The sequence below is a fragment of the Hemitrygon akajei genome, chromosome 8 (genome assembly GCF_048418815.1).
Source record: "Hemitrygon akajei chromosome 8, sHemAka1.3, whole genome shotgun sequence".
NCBI lineage: Eukaryota > Metazoa > Chordata > Chondrichthyes > Myliobatiformes > Dasyatidae > Hemitrygon > Hemitrygon akajei.
In genome coordinates, this window is record NC_133131.1 from 85339147 (window position 1) to 85347654 (window position 8508).

General features: G+C 39.3%; 1 long non-coding RNA gene across 1 annotated transcript; it reads right to left on the minus strand.

Annotated features, from left to right (window-relative positions):
* Positions 1-4014: 4014 nt before the first annotated feature.
* LOC140731440 (uncharacterized) lies at positions 4015-7201 on the minus strand. The gene is made up of 3 exons (XR_012099825.1): positions 7014-7201; positions 4854-5020; positions 4015-4543 (listed from the first exon to the last, which is right to left on the minus strand). It is a non-coding gene; the product is annotated as an uncharacterized lncRNA (long non-coding RNA).
* Positions 7202-8508: the final 1307 nt, after the last annotated feature.

Sequence of the window (8508 nt, forward strand, 5' to 3'; positions counted from 1 at the left end):
AATAATAAGTATGGTTTTAGAGCTATTAGATTATAAGGGAAATCTTCCAGGAGCTTAGTTTTGACAAACTTATTATGTTATTCCACAAGAAAACACTGTGGTTCACTTTTGCAAAGAAGAAATAATTTGCAATTATATAGCCATTTACACAGCCTTCATATGTCAGGAAGGGATTGACAACCAAAGAACTGTGACAGGTTTCTATAGGTTTGGCACCCTCTGAGTGAGCAAATTTCTCTTCATTGTCTTCACTGGGCATCCCATCAACCCTCATTCTTGAAACATATCCCAACCCACTGAATCCCATCTGTTTAGTCCTGTAAGAACTATGTTTGTTTTTGAAGGATCCCTTCCCATTCTTTTGAGACAATACTGGCTACACTGAGTTTATAGGTTCTGGGCAAAATAATGAAGCCAATGTAGGAAGTACAGATAGCACAGATCCTTCCATAAATGGAGCAGGTGATGGCTGAAGAGGTGGCAGGTTATGTTGTGGTTTACTTAACCACTGCTTATGCAAAAGCCTCTGTGTGTTCCTGATGCATCCTCCACTTTGATGCTCATGAGCCAGAGATTCTCAGAAGTCAGTAGAAATACTGTATTTCTTCAAGGAGGTCTGAGGATATCCTCCGTCCTTCTGGTAATCTCTCTGCATAGTGGAGCTCACAGTCGAGTTCCTGTTTTGGGAATCTGAACAGCAGTGAGGAAGGTTCTAAACAGGCAGTCAGGAAATGTGAAATTCCATGACTGTAACTACAAAGCTCGAAGTTCAAAGCAAATTTATTATTATCAAAGGACATGAATATCACCATATATAACCCTGAGATTAACTTTGTTGTGGGTCTACCAATAAATCCAGAATAGATTAGTAACCATAATTGAGTCAATGAAACACTACAACAACTTGGGCATTCAACCAGTGTGCAAAAGGCATCAAACTGTGCAAATGCAAAAAGAAGAACATGACAACATAAAAATGATCAATAAATATCGAGAACAGGAGATGAAGAGTCCTTGAAAGAGAGTCCATTTGGTGTGGGAACATTTCAATGATGGGGCAAGTGAAGTTGAGTGAAGTTGTCTCCTTTGATTCAAGAGCCTGATGGTTTAGAGATATTAACTGTTACTGAATCTGGTGCTGTAGGTCCTGAGGCTACTGTACCTACTTTCTGATGGCAGCAGTGAGAAGAGAGCATGTCCTGGGTAGTGGGGTCACTGATGATGGAAGCTGCTTTCCTGTGACAAAGTTTCATTTAGATGTTCTCACTGGCTGGGAGGGCTTTATCTGTGATGGAATGAGCCGTATCCACTACTTTTTGCAGGATTTCCCTTTCAAGGGCATTGGTGTCTCCATACCAGGCTGTGATGGAGCCAGTCAATATATTCTTCACCACACATCTAGAGAAGTTTGTCAAAGCTTTAGGTGTCAGGCCAAATCTTCGCAAATGCTGAAGAAGTAGAGGTGCGGCCGTGCTTTCTTCATAATTGCACTTACGTGCTGGCCTAGGACAGGTGCTCTGAAATAAACTTAAATTTGATGACTCTCTTCACCTCTGATCCTCCAGTGAGGACTGGCTCATGGACCTCTGGTTTCCCCCTCCTGAAAACAATTTCTGCAACTGAATGCAAAAGTTGTGAGATTTTGTTGTTAAGCACAGGGAAGTGACTAGGAAAACTATTTGGTCATATTACAAATTTGATTCATTATTTTTCTACAGGGATAAAAGATGATCAGTCCTGATTACCTATTTCTGCTTCTGCACTACATCATTATACCTTTTCTGCATTATCTATATTTTTTGTAATTTATAATAACTTTATATCTTTGCACTGCACTGCTGCCATGAAAAAACAAATTTCATGTCATCTAAGTCAGTGAAAATGAACCTGACTCTGATTTCTGATTCAGATTCTTATTCTGCCATCTCTTTTTATAAACCATGCCATGAATAATGTTACACTTGAAACTTTAATGCTACGTGAAACTATGAAAATCCTGGAGCTTAGCCTGATGTTTTACTCCAACAAGGTATGACTCATTGCCCATCCCTTTTTCCCATCAAGATTTTCAGAATCAGAATCATGGTGTTGGTAGTCAGAATTTCTGCATTATAATTACTCTACCACAGGTCACAGAGGTTTGAACAGCTTGCTCCTTTTTTCCTGCTTTCTGCTATTCCATAGTAATCTGAAGGTATTTGTGGATATATTCCTGTGTTATTTAGATAGGAAGAAGGCAAATGTACTTTTCTATATCAAATGATGGCTTTAGAATGACCGTAAAAATGGCAGAAAATCAAAAAACATATCAAATTGTTAAAATATTTTAGAAACAGAGAAGCATACAGCATCGAAATAAGCCCTACAATCTAACAAGTTTGAGCCACTATCAAGCACCAAAATAAAGAGTTTAAGGATTCTTTTTCAATTTTGTCCCTGACACTTTTCCATAAAATAGTTCTACAGAACAAAACAGTCCCACCCCGCACTACTTATGCAATGGTTCACTTCAAGAACAAGATATCTTGGAGTTTAGAAGCAATGGTACTTTTTGTTGTATTGAAATAAAGAATCAAATTGAAAAAATGCTAATGTACTAACACTTACTTTAATATGTTGCAACTGTACTCTATTGAAATCAATATTGGAATTTTACCTGCACTAGTTCCATGCTGGCAGAAGCTTTTGGGCAGATTCCTACAATGACTTCCCGGGGAATTGGATTAACTTTATATTCCACCACTGGACTCCATAAAGTGCAAGGAAATCTCTAACATGCTGGCATTTTGGTAAGAAAATGTTGTCGGGCATGTGTATAACTCTTGATATTTGCCTGCAAAGCTTAGGTCAATATTTGATCGTGATCTTACTTGTGTTAGTGAGAACTAGATGTATGCAAAAAAAAAATCAACTGTACTGTATCTACTGTATTATAATAGCAACTGAACTTCAGTGGCTGTAAGGTACTGAATGGAACACGGAAAGGTACTATATAAATTAATTTCCATTCTTTAAATTTAAAGCATTTGGACATAAATTATTTTCAGTTGAAATAGACAGCAGACAAAACCTAAATACTGTTAGATGATAATCTGGAATTTCTCTTTCCAAGTTCCATTACCAATTGTTTTAAACATACCATGAGATGTGTCAGCTATATGTCACAGCAACATTAGATGATGACATTGATAAAACTGTTAAAGCTTCCCTGATGTAGTCTACTTTTTCTTTCTTTCTAAAAAAAAAGTTGGATCTTCTCTTTAATATGGACAATAAGAGGTATAACACCTTCAAACATTTGGACTTTTTTATGATTTCCTTATCAGTTACAGTTTTGCCAAATGGATGAACCAATTTATACTAGAAACAGGCAGCCAGTGGAATAAGCTAAGATTGGAGATGACTGTCTAAGCAGCTGCTAACATGTCATAAGGCTGTTGTGTGGGTCCTCCAGAAACTTCAATACACTGATTTAAGAGCAGATAATGCAAATCCAGAATGGTTAAATTTTGCACTGTCTTTTCCTGGCATAAGCATATATAAAAAGCTTTTATGACATTTATAATAATTTATCTGCCTCATTTGGATTGTAGCCACAGACGTGCACTGTTGCACAGATAAATATGTTCCGCTCTTGTTGGGAAAGGAAATCATACCCAGAGTTCATTAGACCTTAGAATCTTGGTTTACAATCCCATATCTCACACATGAAAGTCTTCCCTTACGAGTAATCCTGTCTAGGCACACTTTCATTCCTTTCTGCCCCTTTAACATACTGCTGTTCATATTTAAGGAAATCCAACATCTGGTTGTGTACAAGCTCAGGAATTTGATACAAATGTGAACAATGTAGATACGTCACTGTTATGAACTGTAACAATTTAGAAACGAACCAGCAGCAATGGAGTTCACACTTGGTCTGGTTTTGATGTTAAAACCACTGTCTTTATTAGTATCTACTTATAATATTGTAACTTAACCAAGATAAACAAAAGTTAGCAGTGTTATGTGTAAGTGTGTGTAAATATTACTCCCAAACTATCGAGCCTGGGGGAACAAGGGTGAGTCTTGAGATGATAAAGCATGAATGTTCAGTTCATCCATGGAATAAATGATGGGAGAGAGATATCTGTAATCCAAGGTAAAACATAGAGAGACGGCAATTACATCGAATTCCACCCATTCCACGACGGTAATTAATAAATATCAGTTATCGAAGATCCTCCATCGAGCCGTTCCAAATCCACACGCGAATTACCACCCACGTGATCTGTCACAGGGATGTCATCTTCAAGGGGTCACCACATAACATACCCAGGCAAGGGTTAACTTCAAGTGGTCCCACAGGACATTCCTAAATCCACTCCTATGGATTATACGGAGTGACAGCCACACATTCGGTGCACACTGGATCGATAATCAACCCACCCTTGTGGGTGGGTATAGCAGAGTTCCAAGTTCCAGCTTCGACAAGCTGGAGCTGCTACCTTTTCCCAAGTTCGCTCCTCTCTGACTCCTGACTGTGACTGTCCGTGTCCTTGTTCTAAAGGTAAACAAGCTGCAAGTGAGTCAGTCAATGAACAACATCATAGTCCTGCCTCACTGAGTTCAGCGCTCTTTTAAACTGACAGTCCACAGTAAACGAAACCTGCAGGTTCGTAACGCTTCTCCCCAAAAAAGAAAGTTTTGGCCGAGAAGAGCAAAATTTTAACTGCAAACTACAATATATGAACCAATACAGGTGAAACTACTACATAATGTATTGCAAAAACGTATTTTAAAAAAACAGATTCTACTCCGTACATTGCAAGCTTAACATCTGGAAAGACAATCTGCAATTATATTGTCCTTACCTTTAATGTGAATGATCATAATATCATATTCTTGCAAAATCAGACTCCAGTTTAACAATCTTCTGTTTTTATCCTTCATCTACTCAAAAACACCAATGGATCTTGATCTGCAGAAGCCACAAGTGGTTTCGGAGCTGGGCGAACATAAACATCAAGATGCTGCAAAGCTAAGATACATGACAATAATTATTTCTCTATGGTAGAATAATTTATTTGATGCTCATTGAATTTCCTTGTAAAGCTACAGGATGTTCAACCTCATCACAATCATCCCTTTGTAGTAACACTGCTCCTGCAGCTTCATCACTGGCATCCACAGCTATAGCGGAGAGCTTTGTAAAATCAGGTGCTCTGAGCACAGGTTGATGACATAAAATGGCTTTCAATTGATCAAGTGCCTCCTGACGAAGTTCTGTCCAAACAAACTTTTCACCCTTCTTCAGGAGGTTAGTCAAAGGAAGTGCAATATCAGCAAAGTTCTTACAAAGCTTACGATAATATCCAACCATTCCCAGAAACCTTCTAAGAGCCTTTTTACCCGTTGGAATGGGAACCTCAGAAACTGCCTGAACTTTTGCCTGAACAAGAGCTAATTCACCTTGACCCACCACATAACCAAGATAGGTCAAAGTGGCATGGCTAAATTCACTCTTAGCTAAGTTAACTGTAGGTTTGGCCTTCGAAAATCTTTCAAACAACTTTTCCACTGCAGAGATATGTGCTTCCCAAATGTCACTTCCTGTGACTAAATCATCAGTACAGGCATCTGTATGTTGTAATCCTTGAATTACAGAATTAATCATTCTCTGGAATGCTCCTAGAGCATTTTTCATTCCAAATGGCAAAATATTGTACTCATATAATCCGGAAGGTGTCACAAACACAGAAATTTCTCTACCTCTATCTGCCAAAGGAACACACCAGTATCCTTTTAACAGATCGATCTTCGTAAGAAACTTAGCTTTTCCGGCCTTATCTATGGAATCATCCACTCTAGGAATGGGATAAGCATCTGTTTCTGTTACAGCATTCACCTTCCTATAATTAGTGCAAAACCTAATACTACCATCAGGTTTAGGTACCATAACACAAGGTGAGCTTCAATTTGATGTTGAAGGCCTGATAATATCATTTTTCAGCGTATATTCAATTTCTTGTTCAGCCAATTTACACTTTTCTATGTTCAGGCGATATGGGTGTTGTTTAATCGGTTTGGCTTGACCAAGGAGAGATTAAGAATGTTTGTAAACACAGCTGCCAGTTGTGCCGCGCACACTCTGAGTACCCGCCCTGGGATGCCGTCCAGTGCAGTACAGTGAGAAAAGTTTTCAAGTAAGTCAGCACTTGCAGGAGCTTCATGATGCCAAAAAGTGAGTGTGTCAGAGGTCTGCGAACCTGCAGAGCCTAAGCAAACATTTATTCAGATTCGGAAGATTCAAAACTATTGTGAGATGTATCAGTCCCTAACGCCTCTCCACAGTATGATACAGGAAATAATATGCGTGCGCATCAAACAACCCAAACTGCAACTGCATTGACATTTCATCTAACTTCCCCTCCATTACTCATGATCAGGAACACAAAAATAGAGTTTCACCCTCAAATTTAAAAGAGTAGGCAGAATTTTGAAGTCAGAGGTATAAAGGCACTTTGTGCCATTTACCTCAATGGAATTTGCCCACTGAGACCTGGTGACCTCTATAACCCGGACATTGACTGCTGTCAGGAATCAGTTCCAAATCCATCAATTGTGATCTCATTAATGAACACTAAACATTTAATCAGATGAAAGAATTCTTACCGATGGACAGGAAATAAGGATCACAAGTTTTAACTAAAATTTTAAATATTTCACGGAGTGTAGTGTAAATTAAAGATTAGAACATGCAAGTAGAATGAAGATAAAAGGGGAAGTTTAAGAAATAAACTTTTAATCAAATATAAAGTTATTGAATTCTTGAGAAGTAATGAAGTAATGTCACCCCATGTAAACAAAATTAATTTTTAAGGGTAGGGAAATTGTCAAGCAGTAACTCTGACTTGGTATGCCATGAGAAATTTATCCACGTCTCTTGCATCAAAGCACATTTTCAGGTTTTCATTAAACTTTGAATAGTGAATTGCTTGCTCAATACTAAAATTCTTGTTATAATCACTGACCTCTCAAGGTTCCACAAGAGAAGGTTGTAAAACATTGCTCCTTGAGAGGAGGATCAATGACAGCAACTCCTGGGTTTCTGCAAATAATAGACAGTAGATATTCCAGAAATTGTTTCCAGATCACCCTCATGACAGCACCGAGTGTTGAATCCTACCAATATTTCTCACCAAAATTCCTGAACCAGGGAATTAAAATTGAAATTCTGTTTTCCAAGGTCTTGCTTTACCATAATGCATTGCATCTGCATGCTGCAGGTCTTTCTGAAATGCAAACAAAATCTCTGTGGATACAGAAATAGAATCAATGAAAATTCAGATCAAATACCACATTTACCTGCTAGTTGCTTTTCTGCTATAATAGGTTTGATGCAAAACACTATTTTCTCTTGTAGTCCTGCGTCTGACTACATCCTTGTCAGAGTCAAGAATGACCGTTTTTCCTGACCAAGGGTCTTGGCCTAAAACATCACCTGTACTTCTTCCCATAGATGCTGCCTGGCCTGCTGCGTTCCACCAGCATTTTGTGTGTGTTGCTTGAATTTCCAGCATCTGCAAATTTCCTTGTGTTTACCCTTTTCCATTATTGTTCTGCTTGCTTTGAGGTGGTCAATGAAGCCGCTATGAGACTCAGAGACTCTCCTCGCATAGGAAACATCCTCTCCACATCCACTCTATCAAGACCTTTCACCATTCGATAGGTTTCAATGAGGTCACTCCTCATTCTTCTGAATTCTACTGATAACAGACCCAGTGCTATCAAACACTCTTCATATAACAAGCCATTCAATCCAGGAACCATTTTTGTCAACCTCCAGTTTCAGCACATCCTTTCCAAGATAGGGGCCCAAAACTGATCACAATACTCCAGGTGAGACCTCACTAGTGCTTTATTAAGTCTCAACATGGGACCTGCACTCGGAGTTTCACGACTGGCTGTTATTCAGCACGCCACGGGCGTGGCCTAAGAGCTTCGCTCGCCTTCAGAGTTCGAGATTTTGTGGCTCTGGAGATAAGAACATAAGAACATAAGAGATAGGAGCAGGAGTAGGCCAATCGGCCCCTCAAGCCTGCTCCGCCATTCAACAAGATCATGGCTGATCCAATCTTAACTCTAGTTTTCACCGAATCCCACAAGGCAACAGTGCCAACCAACAGGGCACCATGCCGCCCATTTTATTTTATTATTCATCCCGCCCAAACCCATGTGATCACCCGGGGAAAAAAACCGAGTTGCCAATTGAGGAGAAAAAATCTGGAAAATTCCTCTCCGACCCATCCAGGCTATCGAAAACTGGTCCAGGAGATCACATGGCTGATCTAAACCTAGCCTCATGTCCACTTACCTGCTCGTTCACCGTTTCCCCTAATGCCATTTTTATCCAGGAAAATGTCTATCTCCGTTTTGAATTTATTGAGTGTAGTACCTTCCACAGCTCTCTGGGGCAGCAAATTCCACAGCCCCACTACCCTCTGAGTGAAGAAATTTCTCCACATC